Source organism: Leucopleurus acutus (assembly GCF_964270905.1).
Source record: "Leucopleurus acutus genome assembly, chromosome: 20".
Taxonomy (NCBI): Eukaryota; Metazoa; Chordata; class Mammalia; order Artiodactyla; family Delphinidae; genus Leucopleurus; species Leucopleurus acutus.
The window spans coordinates 17027137-17045034 of record NC_139162.1 but is presented as its reverse complement, the minus strand read 5'-3'; the positions used below and the strand labels follow the sequence as shown (position 1 = coordinate 17045034).

Genomic DNA, 17898 nt, shown 5'->3' with positions numbered 1-17898 from the left:
CAGGCCCGGCCCCTCCTCTTCCGGTTGGGTCGCCGCCGCGCGGCTCCTTCTTCCGCTCCCAGAGTGCCGCGCGCGTCGCGCTCGGATTGTCGCTCCCGCCGCTACCTTGAGGAGGGGAAGTGCCGGGGAAGGCGGGACCCGCCTCGGGTGACTGGCTGCGAGTTTCCCAGGTCATGAAAGCTAACAGGACACTGGAGACTGATAAAGGTTGACCTCCTGGTGTTTGGCCTGTACTGTCACCCGCTGCGGCTTTTCGCCTCAGTGCCTTACTAGCTCACCTCCCCCTCCCACCCGTCTGAAGACTGGAGAAGATGCTAAGAAAAATGTAAATAGTAATAAGTAATATTTCCACCATTCAGAAAATGTTCACTTTCGCTTCTAGTCAAAATCTTCCAGAATTTCTTAGAGGAACTAACTTTAAATCTCTAGCGTTAGGGCATTCCCTTAAAGTAGGTTTGGTAATTTATCTCATCATTTTATTGTCTGGGAATTTCCCCTTAATCCTTACCATGGACACTTAGCAAATAATCAACCTGTCTATATTTTCCCACCTGTCTTTATATTACTTACCATTTAACAAGGGTTAGAAGAATGCAGTTTGTGCCTAGAGTTAGATCATTCAGATTGATTTTAAAATAAAAACTCACAAAAAGTTTGGCCAAAAGATGGAAAGCAATAAGGAAATATGTTTTCATAGTTAGCTGGGAAAGAGAAAAAAGAAGACTAAAAGGGGAAATGTAGGAAAAGAGGACTTGAGCTTATTTGTGGAAGAAGGCAAATGACTTAAAATCCATGCAAGTTTAGTTTTCTATATGACTTTAAGTTGCCATTTCTGTAAACAAAAACAATACTTCAGCAGCGTGAATTATTTATTGTTTATCCTGTTTTTAAACACCTTCTACCTTCCCTTTATCAACAGAGGATCTGAACTCTGAAGAATGACAAGGAGACTTTTGCTCTGAACCTTAGCCTCCTTCCAGTATAATTTGGGAGCTTTTGATACCCTTTCTGGGCGCTACCCCTCACTTTCATTTCATAAACTCTTCCTACTTTGGGGAACACTGTTTTGCATCTTCCTCATTTCTTTTAATGTTTTTGATTTGACTATGAAATGATTGCTGCTACTTACGACGATAGAACTTTTAAATTAAGGAAATTAAGTCAGCCCCATTGTGTGATGTGTTAAAGCATGCCTGCTGGTGTTTAGTGCCTGGTTCAAAGTAGATGTTCTTGTTTCATTTCTTAAGTGATGCTATTCAACACAGTGTAGACATGTAACTGTTATGAAAAGACCTTGGAAGGGTTTTCCCCCCTAATTTTTAAGATCAAAGATTGATTTTGATTTTTCTTATGTGTCAGGTAAGGCATAATAATTGGAGTCTAACGGAAGCATGTTTTTGGACTAAAATATTTAGAGGATAAAGAAGACAACTTGAAATCATAAGGTATTTTTCATGTTGTCCTATTTTTTCTTTTTCTTTATTAATGGAACTGACTTGAAATCATAACTAATTTCATAGCCACTATTAGGGGCTAAACTCATTCAGAGGAATGTAGAAGGAGATATAAGAAATCTTTCTTTTGTTCATTTAATTCTGGACTTTAAGAGGATCTGATGAGAGCATAAGGATAATACATTTTATTTTCCTTTGACTGTTTTTTTTAAAGAAAGAAATGTAATTTTTAAATTTTTATTTATTTTTTATTGAGGTATAGTTGAGGTATAGTTGATGTACAATATTATATGTTACAGGTGTACAATATAGTGATTCACAATTTTTAAAGGTTATACTCCATTTATAGTTAATATAAAATATTGGCTGTATTCCCCGTGTTTTACAATATATCCTTGTAGCTTATTTTATCATAATAGTTTGTGCCTCTTAATCCCTTACCCCATGTCTTTTTTTAAAAAAATTATTTTATTTAATTTTGGCGTGTTGGGTCTTTGTTGCTGCGTGTGGGCTTTCTTTAGTTGTGGCGAGCGGGGACTACTCTTTGTTGCAGTGCTCGGGCTTCTCATTGCTTTGGTTTCTCTTGTGGCGGAGCATGGGCTCTAGGCTCACGGGCTTCAGTAGTTGTGGCGCGTGGGCTCAGTAGTAGTGGCTCGCAGGCTCTAGAGCGCAGGCTCAGTAGTTGTGGTGCACAGGCTTAGTTGCTCCGCGGCATGTGGGATCGTCCCGGACCAGGGCTTGAACCCGTGTTCCCTGCATTGGCAGGTGGATTCTTAACCACTGCACCACCAGGGAAGCCCCTGTCTTTCTTTTTTAATGTTAAAGTCTCCTTTTCCCAAATTTATTGAGATGTAATTGACATATAACGTGTAAATTTAAGGTGTACAATGTGATGATTTGATACATGTATGTATTGCAAAATGATTACCACAATAGGGTTAGTTAACGCTTCTGTCACCTCACGTAATTACCTTTTTCTTTTTGTGGTGAGAACATTTAAGAGCAACTTTCAAATATATAATACAGTATTGTTAACTATAGTCACCATACTGTACCTTAGCTTTCCATCTTATTATTGGAAGTTTGTACTCTTTGACCAACAACTCGCATTTCCCTGACTCCCAGCCTCTGGCAACAACTATTCTGCTCTCTATTTCTGTGGATTCTGCATTTTTCATTTCCACATGTAAGTGAGATCATATAGTATTTGTCTTTCTATCTGTCATTTCACTTACCATAATACCCTCAAGATCCATCAATTTTGTCACAAAATGGAAGGATTTCCTTCCTTTTTATGGCTGAGTAATATATATATATGCCACATTTTCTTTATTGATTCATGCATCAACAGACACATAGGTTGTGTCCATGTCTTGGCCATTGTGAATAATGCTACAGTGAACACAGGGATTCAGACATCTCTTTGAGATAGTGATTTCATTTCCTTTGGATACATACCCAGAAGTGGGGTTGCTGGATCATATGGTAGTTCTATTTTTAGTTCTTTTAGGAACTTTCGTACTGTTTTCCATAGTGGCTATATCAATTTACATTCCCACCAAGAGTGCACAAGTGTTCCCTTTTCTCCACATTCTCACCAACACTTCTTATCTCCTGTCTTTTTGATAATAGCCATTCTAACAGGTATAAGGTGATATTTCATTATGGTTTTGATTTGCATTTCCCTGATGATTAGTGGTGTTGAGCATCTTTTCATGTACCTGTTAGTCATTTGTATGTCTTAAAAAAAAATCTCTATTCAGGACCTCTGCTCATTTTAAAATTGGATTAGGTACTGTAATCCCTTACCTGAAATTCTTACCTCTAGTGAAGGTATTTTTGCATGTGGATAGTTGTTCCAACTGATGTTTTGGGAGAGGATGTGTGCTAGAAATTCCTATGCCACCATCTTGTTCATATCTCTCTAATCCACCTTTGTCTTTCAATTTAGGGAGATAGCCCCCCACAGACCCTAGTATCTTGAAAGAGTTCTTATTTTTCTTAGGTCCAGAACATGGAATCATGGTCCTGCATGCATGACAGCAATACTTTGAACTCTGCAGCCTCTGTTGATCATCTTACTAGATTTGGAAAAAAAAAAAGGAAGATATACCACCTTTAGTCTAAGCTGTATTCATTGCTGGGGTTCAGACATCCTTGTGGGTGCTGGAAGTTTACCATTTTCTTTGGTGGTGTCTTGTTGCCCTGATTCCTCGTGTTCCCTATAGCCTTGTATAGATGTCTCTACCTTTGAAGAAGCAGTCACCGCCTCCAGACTTTCTGGACTGACTTCAGAAAGGAAAAACCTTCACCTGTGAGTGAAGGCAGTCTGGAGTGTGCTATGGTCCTGGGTCTAGTGGTGTGGGGTGCTAAGTATGAGGGTGAGTAGAGCCTCTGGGTCCAAGGGTGTGTGTCTTGTTGGTTCAGGCGGCTGGGGTCCACCACACCAACAATTGCATGATCCTTGGTGAGAGCTGTGCAGGGTCTGCAGTAGCTGCAAGGGCTGTTGAGGTCTTCAGTGGAGCCTCCAGGTCCAGCTGCTACAAGTGGAGGTTAGCAGTTGTGACCAAATCTGGCAGTGTATTCATGCTTGGCTGTAGGGACCGGCTGCAGGTGCCTGTGTGGGGGCGGGGCCTGCCGCAGACACACATGCAGTGGTGAGGGACAGGGCCAGCAGCAGGGGCTGGGGCTAACTGCAGACATGTGAGCAGCTGAGGGGACCCTGGCTGTTGGTGTAGACCCATGTGACTGCATGGGCTAGCTGTAGGTGTGTGCACTAGCCAGACGATTCTTATTTTTTTATTTTTCCTGTACGCGGTCCTCTCACTGCTGTGGCCTCTCCCGTTGCGGAGCACAGGCTCCGGACGCGCAGGCTCAGCGGCCATGGCTCACGGGCCCAGCCGCTCCACGGCATGTGGGATCTTCCCGCACCGGGGCACGCACCGGGGCACGCACCCTGCATCGGCAGGCGGACTCTCAACCACTGCGCCACCAGGGAAGCCCAAGCCAGACGATTCTTAATTGCTGGTAGTGGAACCCTACTCTAACCAGCTGAAGTGAAGGGAAATGCATTATCTCATGTAACAGCAAGTTCAAGGGCCCTGCGAGTTCCAGGGGGCTTACTGATGTTTCTCTCTCCACCTTTCAGCATCCTTCAGTGTTTTGGTTCCATTTCCAGACAGATTTCCTACTAGTGGCGGGGAAATATTTTGATGGCTACAGATAGTCACAGCTTTAAATATTTAAAGGAAGGGAGGTTTTTTTTTTTTTTTTTTTTTTTTTTTTTTTTGTGGTACACGGGCCTCTCACTGCTGTGGCCTCTCCCATTGCGGAGTACAGGCTCCGGACGCGCAGGCTCAGCGGCCATGGCTCACGGGGCCCAGCCGCTCCGCGGCATGTGGGATCTTCCCGGACCGGGGCACGAACCCGTGTCCCCTGCATCGGCAGGCGGACTCTCAACCACTGCGCCACCAGGGACGCCCAGGAAGGGAGGTTTTGAACTCCAAACCTTTATTTACGAAATTTGATTGGCCTTGCTGGGACTGGGAGGCACTCTGAACTGACTGCTGTGCCCAAGGGAATAGAGTTTTCTAAATATCCAGTTTAGGATCAGTTTGGAGATGGTGCAACTGTGATGGATCAGCTCACCATGACCACATGAGTGGGGAAGGAAAAAGGGGATGTAATTGGAAGGGAGGAATGAATGCTTAGCAGGCAAAAATAAGTCTTATCTTGTGATATAGAGAGCTTAGCATAGTTCTTGGAACATAGTAAGAACTCAGCATATGTTAGACATGGTTATCATTAGAGTGTAGGGTCATTATCATTATTATATATTATAAAAGACTATAAGAATTTTTTCTTGAGAATTCCCTGGTGGTCCAGTGGTTAGGACTCTGCGCTTTCACTGCCAAGGGCCTGGGTTCAATCCCTGGTCGGGGAACTAGGATATCATAAGCTGCATGGAGTGGCCAAAAAAAAAAAAAAAAAATTTTTTTTTTCTTAACTGGTGTTTATATTTTAAGTAATCCAGCAGAACAAGAGTTGAAATTCATCTTTTGCATTTGCTGAGTGTTTCTTTATCCTTCTTTTGCCTCAGGTATATTTAGTTTATGGAAATATGTTTTTTAAAATTCCTCTTTTAAAATGTATTGGTGATCAGTTTGATTTTTCAAAAGGCTAATTGTTGCAGAAAGATTGGATTCGTTTAAAGAGATTTTCCTTGTTTTATGCTTTACATAAGTGATGAGCCTTATGTGTTGGCCCTGGATACCTGCATGATTGCTATTCCTCTTGTTGTTGTCATATTTCATTTAACTGCAAATTAAAAAGAACTAAAAAAATTACAGCAATTTCTAGTTTATATCCAGGAAATAGAACTCTCCACAGGAACCCTTATGCGGTACAAATATGTTAGAAAACCATTCTCCATTGTGCTTTGAAAGCCTGTAAGGAGGCCACAATGGAGCACAGTTCACCTGTCTTGGATGAAGCCCAGAGAGACTGCGGTGTGCAGACCATAGGAAATCTCCCATCTGAAGAGTTAATTTTCTTTCAGGAACAGTGTTAGCGGCTGCTGCGATTAAAACAGGACACTTTAAGGTTGGTATAGGAACACTTGTAACAGTTGACTATAAAAGAAAACCCAGGAGGCCAGATTCAGCCTTGGGAGCTACTTTGGTTTGAGCCTCAAAGACCTTTATTTATTTATTTAAAGACCTTTATTTTGAATTTATCTCTTCTTTCAATTACACACACTTTCAGCTTTATTAAAAAGAACTCATTAAATATAAAGAAACAAACAACTAGTGTCATCTATTTAACATTTTAAAATGTCTTGAAGGCCATTTAAAAAAATTTATTTATTTTTGGCTGCATTGGGTCTTTGTTGCTGCATGTGGGCTTTTCTCTAGTTGTGGTGAGCGGGGGCTACTCTTCGTTGTGGTGCACGGGCTTCTCATTGCAATGGCTTCTCTTGTTGCGGAGCATCAGCTCTAGATGCGTGGGCTTCAGTAGTTGTGGCATACGGGCTCAGTAGTTGCGGCTTGCGGGCTCTAGAGCGCAGGCTTAGTAGTTGTGGCGCACGCGCTTAGTTGCTCTGTGGCGTGTGGGATCTTCCCGGACCAGGGCTCGAACCTGTGGCTCCTGCATTGGTAGGTGGGTTCTTAAGCACTGCACCACCAGGGAAGCTCTTGAAGGCCATTTTTGTCTTTTGTTTCTATTCTGATTCTTTTCTTAGGCTCTTTTTAAACATTTTTATCTTGGAGCACAGTTGATTAACAATGTTGTATTAGTTTCAGGTGTACAACAAAGTGATTCAGTTATACATATACATGTATCTATTCTTTTTCAAATTCTTTACCCATTTAGGTTATAACAGAATATTGAGCAGTGTTCCCTGTGCTATACAGAGCCATTCCTGATGACGGTGTAAAATTAAACATTTTTTTTAAACTGGGCTTTTAGATGCAGATTTATGAATGTATCAAAACAAGTATAAGGTTTGAAGACAGATGAAGCTTTTCATCTTTTTAAGGACAGAGATATTTTTCCTTTCCTTATTTTCTTCAAGATGGTAAATCAAAGAAGGTTTTTTTTAAATTTGAAAAGCCGGGGCAATACGTCATTGTTAAATATGTACTGTTGGAAGAAAAAAAAATCAACCATTATCCTAATCTCAAATGGAGCAACTAGTTTTAGTTTTGTATTTACCTTTCAGTTTTGGGCACCTGCACACATACTTCAGTTGAAGTTTTAATGCAACTAGAAAAACTATTGAGAAATTTAAGGCAAGTTGAATCAATTTGAAGTTGCTATACTTTGTGTTTTAAGAATAGAGCAATGTTTGTCAATTTTTTGCTTTCTGCAAGAACAGGAAAGGGCAAAAGTCTTTAAAAAAAATCAGTACGTTGTTCATATAACATGGAAGTTTCTTTTTTTAGACCTGGAAGTCAGAAAAGAAGTAGGCGTTAACCTGGGTTTGTGGTAATGCTTCATTATCACTGACATTCTCTCAAGTTTTCCAAATTGCTGCAGTTTGTTGCTGCAGGTGCCTCTTCCCTCCTCCAGCCAGAACCTTCAAGCCATCTTTCAAAATGCTGGCGTTTTTTTTTCCCCCGATGCGAAGTGCTGATGTAACTTCCTTAAAATCCTTCAGAACCTTTCCAGTGCCTACAAGATAAAATCTGAACTTTAGGAAGGTATCCAAGACTCTTCGTAGCGTGGCCTCAGCCAACCACTCAGAGCCTCATCCCCTATTGCTCTCATCCTCTGTTAGACCAGCCTGAAACCATTTAATCTGTTTCCAAAGGAATTTGCTTTTCTCTGTGCCCATCCCGTTTCTGCTTTCTGAATTGCCCTTGACCGCTTAAACACCAGAATTTCTGGGTCTTTCTCAAGGATCACACTCAGTAGGTCATCTCTTCTGTTGGAGTTTTCCTTACCTTTCCCAGGCGGTGTTATTTCCTCTGACCTCTGGGTCCCCACAGCACCTAGTGCTTATTACTATTGTACTGCTCGTTGTGCTGAATAGTAATGATTCATTTGACATGTGTCTCTTTAGTACTAGGGTATATGTGGAGGCCAGGACCATAGCTTAGTCATCTTATTAGCATCTGCACCTAGCAAGAGTCATACACTTGTTAACTGTATTGTGTAACTTGGGTAATATGTTACACAGTATATCCATAATATGTTGGTCAGTGATCTTTCAGCATGCAAAAAAATAACAATATTCTCTGTAGTTTCCTGTTTAGTTAGTGATCTTTCAGCATGCAAAAAAATAACAATATTCTCTGTAGTTTCCTGTTTAGTTAGTGATCTTTCAGCATGCAAAAAATCACAGTATTCTCTGTAGTTTTCTATTTTAGTCTCCCTATATACAAAACCAAAACAACACAAAACCAAACCAAACTCATACAGACTGAGCAAAACTCTCTGATTAAAAATTTCCGATAATGCATGTAATTTTAAATATACCCATTGTTTCGAATATAAATGAAATGTGTTCAAATGTGAGTGAAAAAAATATATGGACTGTTATTGATAAAACCATTCAAAACCAAATGGTATATTCTGGGTAGCTATAATTTTTCAAAAGGTACTATGTACAATTTTAGGTTAGTGTCAGATAACCTCTTCACCTTCATTTCTCTCCTAACACCTTTTATCGTAATTTCTGAAGCTCCTCTTTGTAGTTCGAGTTAAAAGTCCTGAGGCAGGCTCTTCAGAAGTCTAACACCTGCTTAGGGCTGAACTGGCAGGGGGAGAAATTGAAAAGCAGTGAAGAGTCTTTTCAGTAAAGTACTTAGCATTTTAAATAGTAGATTTTTGAAAAAAAATAATGGTAATAATAGTATTGGAAACTCTCATACCACCCCACACAGCGAGAGGAATGTGAAGCTGTTTAGTGCATTCATACTTTGAGTTCTCAAAACCCTTCATTTGCAAAGATAGTTCAAACTTGATTTTGATCAAATTAAACTGCAAAGAATGTGGACTTTTCCTTGAGCACAGATTTATACTTTCTCTTTTAAAATTCAAACCCTTTTCCTTCTGACATCAAAGAGAAAGGATTCAAGGCTTTTAGAATCTTATTCTAAGATACCAAAAACCCTAGGATAATGGTTAGGAAATTAGGAAGGGAGTTTTGAAACAATTAAATTTTGGTTCTCGTCTGCTGTTTGATATTGACTATAAAGTACCATGTTCCAGGTTAATGACAAAGTTTTAAAAAGGTGCATGTGCTTTTTAATCCTTAATGATTTTGTATTCTCATGAGTTTCTGGAGTCTTTTAAGATTCAGAGGTATGTTGTGGACTTTTTGAGGTTACATCTTTTAATTTTTTATCTTTTTGTTCTGTAACTGGAGGAAATTGCTTAATTTGTTTTTCCAGCAGAGGGAGACATCTGACCATGAACGTGGTACTGCTACTTGCCAGGAGTATTCTGTAGCCCATTTTATCAATATACATAAAAAACTCAATGTTCAAATTAACTAGTTCAATAAGTAATTTAGCTCATTGATTTTTGGGCATATCCTAAGTGCCATTACAAGCTACGGATATTTTAAATGCCATTACCTAATAGAAGGAATGTTTTAAGCACCTTTTATTGATTTTATTACTGCTTTATTTTGCTGTCTTTGTTTAAAATCATTTTAACCACTCTGTAATCAAGAAGAAATATATCGTTGGTGAAATACAGTCAATTTCCTAAAAACCTTTGACATCGTTAAATAAGGAATTACAGTTGTTAAATTATGTCAGGCAATAACTGAGGAACAGAAGAGGTATAAAATTTGGAGCAGTGGGCCAGCATACCAGTAAGTCACATTGACCTCTAACCCTCAGATTCTGCATGTGACAGTCACACTTGAGGTTTGCTTATGGTTTTTACGTCAGCAAGAGAGATTTAAAATCTCAGGTAACAAGGAAGATGGAAGAATGATAGCAAAGTATAATACAGGGGCAATTACAGTGCTTTTTAATGACCTCTTGTGACTTTTGGTGAAAATGATTCTCTAAGCAATTTTTAAATTTCATTTGCTTTGCTTGCTAGATTATAGTATATTGATATTCTGCATAAGAGGGAACCAGAGTGCTCACAGGGGTTTTTACCGCTTTCTTCTTCTGCTGATTTGATTTTATATTAGCAGTATTACTGAGCTGATCAGCTGGCAGACAGGCAGGGACTATGGTCCATACACTGCTTAATCAAAGAGGTGCAGAAGTGGGTAGTGAGCACTGAAGCTTGATACAAGTCTGCTAATGAGTTGATTGCATTGACATGTGATGTAGTTTAACTGTAGAGTGGCAAATATCAATACCTGTATATGATTTGGCAGATGGTTGTTGAACTGTGATTAGAAGTTTAGAATGATTCCCTGTAAAAGACCACCTGGCAGTAACCCAAGAACAGAGAACTGAGTTTTCCCCATTAAGTGGAATAGGTCCAGAAAGTCAAGTGTTCTGATCATTAATAGCATCTTTCCTTTTCTTTTAGCAAATATTAGCTTCAAGAGGAAATTGATAATTATGCATAGGTCTATTAAATGATCTTAGGGAGAGCTCTTTGCATTCCTTCAAATGAGCTCATATCTATAGTTGTGGCAATTATTCACCAGCAAGGAAAGAAAGCTAGTTAAAATGCTGATAGGTGTCATTTCAAATATATCAGGGATGTTGGGAGCATCTTTGTAGAATTAATCTCTTTGAGGCTAAAAATCAGATTCAGTTGTAACATTATTGATTATTCTATATTAACTTATGTAGCATATAAATGTGTTATAATATGAAATAATTTAAGGTATATTGAGTATGTATTATATGCAAAACACTCTTGTAGGTGTTTGAAATATAAAGAACACCAAGATGCTGCCTTCCTTTTCCTCAGTGAAGGAAGGGTGGTAGATGAACACGTGCAGTGCACGTCCCATGGAAGGGATGGAATAAAGGTTCAGGAGCTGTGGCAGCATAGAGAAGAGTAGTAGGTTCCTCTGTGGCAAGAAGAAGTATCAGGGAGGGCATTATGGAAGTGTCACTTAAAATAGATTTTGAACAGTTAGAGATGAGCATTCAGAAGTAGAGGGGCTAGCAATACAAACTTTTTTTTTTAAAAAAGTTTTATTTTTTAGATCAGTTTTAGTTTCACAGCAAAATTAAGCAGGAAGTATAGAGAGTTCCCATATGCCCCCTGACCCTACAGGTACACAGCCTCTGCAACAGCCAACGTCCTGCGTCAGAGTGGTACATTTGTTACAGTTGAAGAACCTGCATTGACGTGTCGTTATCACTCAGAGTCTGTAGTTTACGTTAGTGCTCACTCTTGGTGTTGTACATTTTGTGGGTTTTGACAAATGTATAATTACATGTATCCACCATTATAGTATCATACAGAATACTTTCACTGCCCTAAAAATCCTCTGTGCTCCACCTAATCATCCCTCTCTCCCTTCTAACCCCTGGCAACCACTGATCATTTTACTGTTTCCATAATACAAAAGCTTTTAAAAAATTTGAAGTGCTTGATATACCATTATATGTGTGTGATGTATGAAGAACAATGAAATAAATAAAATGTGTTCACTTTTCAACTGAGGTGTTAGAATATTACCAATATTTCTGAAGGCCTGGTGTATTCCTCCCCAACTGCTCCCTTCTGCTCTACCAATACTTCAAATTATTTTTGAAGTCCTTAGTTTTGGCTCTATGGAGAACTTAACAATAATCAGGAAAAGGCATTTCTCATTTTTTTGTGCCTCAGCTTCCTCAGCAAGAAAGTACAACGAAAACCTTAGGACCCACGACCCCCTTATTTTTATCTTTGGTTAGGTCCATGAAAGATAAAATGAAGGAATGTGTTGATATTTGTCTACTGAATTCAGATTCTATGGAAAGCAATTTTTTTTTTCTTTGTGGAAAGGAAGGGGGAGTCCTGGATAACCTAAATGACTGTCAGTATAATTTGAAAGAGGGCATAGTCTGATTTATTCAAATTATAGTGTCTGCTTCAGTTTGAGCTTTATAAACCTTTCTTTTCTTGCTCAGTATATCCAGATTGAATGACTAAACTAATCTCAGTGCAATATGGTATGGCCACATACTTGGCTATGGAGACTCACTCAGAATTTTCATGCATGTAAACTTCCATGTCAGCATGGAATACTCATCTTTAAATTTAGCATCAAGTATTTTCAGAATAAGTTTTTAATTTGGCTGACGGCCATGCTCTTATTCCTCCGTTTTCATTTTCTAGTTTTACAGGACTTTTAGGTGAATATATTTTATATTAAAGCAATGGTATGTTAGAAAGTAGAACTCTAGGATACAAACAGCCTTATTCCCCTCCCTCTCTGACCCACTCTGTGGGCCAGTTCTTCGCCTACACCTGGATGAAATCTCAGACTCATCCCTTAGCTTTTCCAGCCACTCCTAGATTTAAGAAAATATATTCTGATTGTCTCTAGTAATAATAACAGTCTACTTTTAGTAATAAAAATGACCAGTCCAGTGTAACATTCTGAATTTTATTACAGTTCAAGCCACTGTTCTTGCCCAGCTTGGTGATGGATTAGGTTGAGAAGCCCACAGTAGGAGGTGGGGATGGGTTGACTTCTCTGTTTCTCTTTTGGAGCTTCTCCTCCCCACCTATCCCAACCCCAGGGAAGGGCTGAGAAGGGTGAAGAGGTGGGGTAAGTACAGGAAAGCTTCCTTGGCAATCCTGTCCTCATCTGCTGGTGGTGTTCTCTGGGCTTGGCAGATGCTCTGACTCTGGAGACACTCTCCTGGGTGCCCCCTATGGGAACGGCAGAGGGCAGCTCACATGCCTCTTGTCTGCATTCCAGGGTCCATCTCCAGCCTCTTTCTACTGAGGTTGACCCTTCTGGATTGGGATCTCTTTTTAAATGACTCCCTGACTACCTCTTTTACTTAAGGGCTAATAATACAGTTGTTGTGGGGATTAAGTGAAATAACATATGTAAAGAGCTCTTCCTGGCACATATTTGTTGAATAAATTAATTAGTGTTTTACTGGGTACTTTCTCTGTGGGGCATTCTGCAAGTGCTTTATAAACCTAACCATACACCAGTCATAGCTATGACATAGATTTAAATGGACTCAGACACGTTAGGTTATTTGCAAAGTCACAAAACTAGAAAGTGAATAAGCTTAAATTTGTAGCCAGTTCTGTCTAACACTGGAGTCTCTGGTCCTTTGGACTATGGTCTGTTGCCTTCAGAAACAGCCTGGCATGGCTCTTATTGTTCTAAACCCTGGGAAATCTGGTTAATACCCGTGGATCTTAGTACCCTTTCTATCTTATCAGTTTCTTAAATGTCAGGCGTGCTATAAATCTACAGGAATGCTCTCTTGGATACTTTCACTCGACTACACCTATATGATATTTGGACAACCTGAGTTCCTTGACATGACTCTTTTATCTCCAGAGATCTGGGCCAGGTTTCTGGTCAACTTAATTGGAGATTCAAGGAAATTTATCCTGATAATCCAGATGGAACCTGGGTTTTCCTTCCAGAGAAGTGCTTCAGTGGTTCACAGGAGTTCATAGCACACATGGAGTTCTGAGTCTCATGGAATAATCTCTTTAAGGTAACCACACATCTTTCTTTTGCCTCCAGTATTCTGATGATCAAGTATGAGCTATCTAAGTTCTGCTGTGCCGACTGCCCCAGATGACTCCCAGGGTGACATGTGCAGTTTGGAAATCTCAACAGAGAGCCCTGGAAGAGTTTGGAATCTTGTTCATTCTTATTCACTTGGGACAATGGATTAAGAAAATTTACTTTGGAGAGAATTGGCCAGAGTTAGACTAGGTAGAGCAAACCATAGAAAAGAAACAAAATTTCCAGAACATTTGTTCTAATTTGTTTCAGTAAAATGTCACTTAATGAAATCCTAATGGTAAAGCCAGGTCCCAGATATACACTTGCTGTGAAATGTATACTTAATCAGCATGTTCTAAAAACCTACATCGACATTAGCTATTGTTTAGCCGCTTTAACTGTATGCCCACCAAACTGCAAGCTGCCACAAGTAGATAATTTGAAAGACATTTTTATTTGCCCTTGTGGCTTGCGGCAAAGAGAAGTTGAACCCCACGTTGTAAACTGGCCAGTTTCTGGTTCAGATAGATATTCAGCCAATTTAAATGGATTACTAACCCTTCTTTGCTGTGGAGATATTGTCAGAGGAAAATGCATTCAAAATTCTTATTTTGTGTGCCGTAAAATAAGTGAGGTCTTATGAGAAGAGTACCAACTCTAGTTGGTCCTTATTTTTGGCTCTGTGGAGAACTTAACAATAATCAGGAAAAGGCATTTCTCGTTTTTTTGTACCTCAGCTTCCTCAGCAAGAAAGTACAAATAATAAAGTCTGCCTTTAGGACTTTGTAAGGCTGTTGTGGCAAAGTATTTTAAACTCCTTGAGAAAAAGGCTACTCAGTGAAGTAGCTTCGTTATTCCTTTTAACATCAGTTATATTCTGAAACATGATTTCAGAATTTCAGGATCCCAGGACCTATGATTGAACTGGCAGGTGATCGGTTCAATGGAATTTAGCATTCTCTTTCTTGACACTGAACCAAAATTTGCTTTGGCTAAAAGAGGTAAAACATGCAATTATGGTAAAAAATGTAATAATAAATCTACTGTAACAACCTTCTTTCCACCACATATCTTTTCTGGTATTTATCTGAATATCCAGCTTATGAAAACTAGAAGAGGTTGTAATTTCAATAGCAACGGCAACTCAGTGAGTATACAAAGCCATTTAAACTAAAATCTGCTTTTATTTTTCCAACGTGCATGTCTGAAATGTTTTCATTTTTTTTGTTTTGAAAATTAAAAAAAAAGACAAACAGTTAAAAGTATGGAAGTTCCACGCATGCTGCTTTTTCTGCACCTTGAGGACTAGCAAAGTCTTTAATATGAGACTTTATTTGTACAAAGCAAAACTTCAAAACCACTCAAAAGCTTTTCTTATTAACTGCTGTCAGTCCTGTGATTTACAGAGGCAATAAAGAACTAGAGGGGGCACATTTATCATGGAATTCAGCACACCAGGAGCCATTTTCTCCAGCGGTAAAGGCAAGTGATAAAACGAATTCTTTTGTTCTATAACCAAGACACATTCTCTGTTCCCTTTTCTCTAAAGTTGGGCACGCCAGGCTTCTCTGGTGGCAACTTGGCACCACCTCAGCCACACTTTATGACAAACTGTTAACATGAAAACATTGACGATACACCTGGAACACCTGGCTGTGAAAAGTGCTATGTGTTTGCCTTCAACACACAATAGTTAGCTTCCAACATATTTGTAGTATTAATTCCCAGTTTTCTTTGAACAATGCTTTTTTTTTTTTTTTTTGCGGTTCGCAGGCCTCTCACTGCTGTGGCCTCTCCCACTGCTGAGCACAGGCTCCGGACGCGCAGGCTCAGCGGCCATGGCTCACGGGGCCCAGCCGCTCCGCGGCATGTGGGATCTTCCCGGACCGGGGCACGAACCCGTGTCCCCTGCATCGGCAGGCGGACTCTCAACCACTGCGCCACCAGGGAAGCCCCTGAACAATGCTTTTTGTGTGTGCGTGCGTGTGCTTTCTTTGGTTTCAGAAGGGAGTTGATGGGAATGTTAAATAATGTGGGTTTTGTTTGTTTAGTAAAGAGCATAAAAATTTGGATTTTGAATTGCAAATTTCTCATTGTATTAAAGAATGCCTCATGTGAATTTTGATACTGAAAATTGAAATCAGTCCAGTACACATTTTTTCAGTTCCCTTTGTATTTGATTTAGATTTTGTGTTTTAGGCGGGTAGGTGTGATACAGAGACACTTTTAAGCTGTCTCTGAGCATTGATTATACATTTGTGGGTTTTGAAATGAATTCTTCAGACTTTGAGCTAAGGTGCACATAAAGGCTACAACAGTTTTGCTCTTTGGGAAGCTTACAAAATGGAGCATTTTGGAATATTCTATAATTGAGTACATCCATCATCCAATAGTATTTATTAAGCGCTTGCCTGTGCATGACGATGTACTGGGCACAAAGATTACTGAGAAAAAGTTCAGTGATTTGGAACCAGAGACAGTGGTAGTGTTTATACCTTTGGGAAAATGAGCACAAATGTTAAATTGTGAATGCTATTCCTAATGGAGCAAGTTATGTAGTTAATGTAGTCCCAGAAAAAGATAAGAGCACTCAAGTAAAATCTCCTGGCATTTCCCAATTATACAATCACTAACTATGCTCTTATTGGTGTATTAATGAAAAATAGTGTGTTCAAAAGACAGTAATAAGGCAGAAGACATGAAAAATTCAGGAAAATAATTTCAGGCCAGGTGCTTTTGTGACTTATTGGTCATTCTTAAAAACTTTTAGCTGGGAGGGAATTTGGAACAGAATTATGTGGGAATTTCATTCATCCATCCATTCTTTGCAATGTATAATTTAGTGGTTAAAGTTATTCTCTTGCTTCTGTCGCTGTCAGTTTCTTTTCATAGGAAGGGGAAATAGGTCCTTCTGTCAGTAATTTGGCAGAAGTGCTGAAAAGCCCATTATCCCTGTTGGAGAGAAAGCAAACCACCCCTGGTGTATGGGGGTCTGGCAGGCTTCATAGAGATGAGCCCAATGAGAAGCTTCCAGTGAGAGAGAGTTTTTTATTTTCTGAGAGATACTGATCATTAGACATTCCTCTTGAAACCACCTGACATTTCTCGGAGCAAAGTTATCTGCCCCTTACTCCCTACCCCCAAAACAAATTCACTGCTATAGAAGATGGGAGAGAGAAGGAGAAAAAAGCAGTCATTTGAATAAAGAAGTCATATCTTTTATGTGCTTTATGTTATACTCTGCGTACTTGGGAAGGGACCGCATCTGTCCGGAGGATGGTGGGAAATGGAACACTATGCTTCATGGTGTGCTTCTTATAGTATTTCCTTAACCAAAAAGGAGCAGCTGTTGGGTAGCAGAGACAGCATTGTTAGCAACCTGAGCATATGGAAGCTTGAAGCTTTGGCTAATTTGGATGTCTGGGCACCATTGCAGAAAGATTGTCATAATTGTTTGCTGTGATTTTAGGTCCACACTTCAATGTTGGAAGGAAAAACTTTTTACAGAGGCTTACTTTTTTAATATATGGCTTTGAAGGGAATTGTATTTTACGTCTGACACTTATTGTATTGTAAAATCTCTAGTCTCTGATATTTAAAGGTGGAAACTTTTAACTTTCTTAAAAAAAAAACCCAACTCAAGGGACTTTTTAGTACTATAGCCTCTCAGATAATCCTAAAGCTTTGAAAAATGAAATACTTTATTTTATGAAGCAGTTTTGGGGTCAGTTTTTTTTCCCTAAAATGTATGCTTTTATGTTGGGTGGTTTAAAGACCAGCTGTTAACTGAAACCAACCGTCAACGAAGTTACATAAAGTTGTGTTTCCTATTAGTCTTGTATCTTTCCTATTAGTCATTTATGAAAGGATACAGGAACATCTAAGAGAACTCTAAACAAAAATTGAAAAAACAGATGTCAAAACCATATTGACTTGATGGTTTGCTATTTTTTTTAAATAGAAAAAGAGCTTAGTAGTTATTAGTGGATTGTGAAATAAGGCTTGTGTTGCTAATTTATCACAGAATTATTTGTAGTAGCTTGCAGTTGAAAATTGGTGTTTTACTAGAATTTCAAAGAATCAAAAAATCAGTTGAAGTTTATGCCTGGGAGGACCATGAAGGAGGAGCTGTGACATTTTCAGTAGTTGGGCATGTATGGGCCTCTAAAGGTGTGTTTATTATGTTGTCATGGTGAGCAGTGAATTAAAAAAATAACAAGACTGCTCCTTGGGTAGTTGTGACTTACTGGTAGTTATCTTTACAAGAGTTCCATGCTGACTTAAGTAAAGATCTTTGGGGAAAAAAAAAACAAACTTTAT

General features: G+C 39.3%; 1 long non-coding RNA gene across 2 annotated transcripts in view; it reads left to right on the top strand.

Annotated features, from left to right (window-relative positions):
• Nucleotides 1-17898, top strand: part of LOC309977329 — a 292832-nt gene that overhangs the window by 13043 nt on the left and 261891 nt on the right. Inside the window, exon 1 of one of the 2 annotated variants that reach the window (XR_014327046.1) lies at nt 112-325. The exons of the other annotated variant lie outside the window; for it this stretch is intronic. This is a non-coding gene — a long non-coding RNA (uncharacterized lncRNA). Of the gene's footprint in view, nt 1-111; nt 326-17898 lie in introns of those variants that run through there. 2 annotated transcript variants of the gene reach the window in all.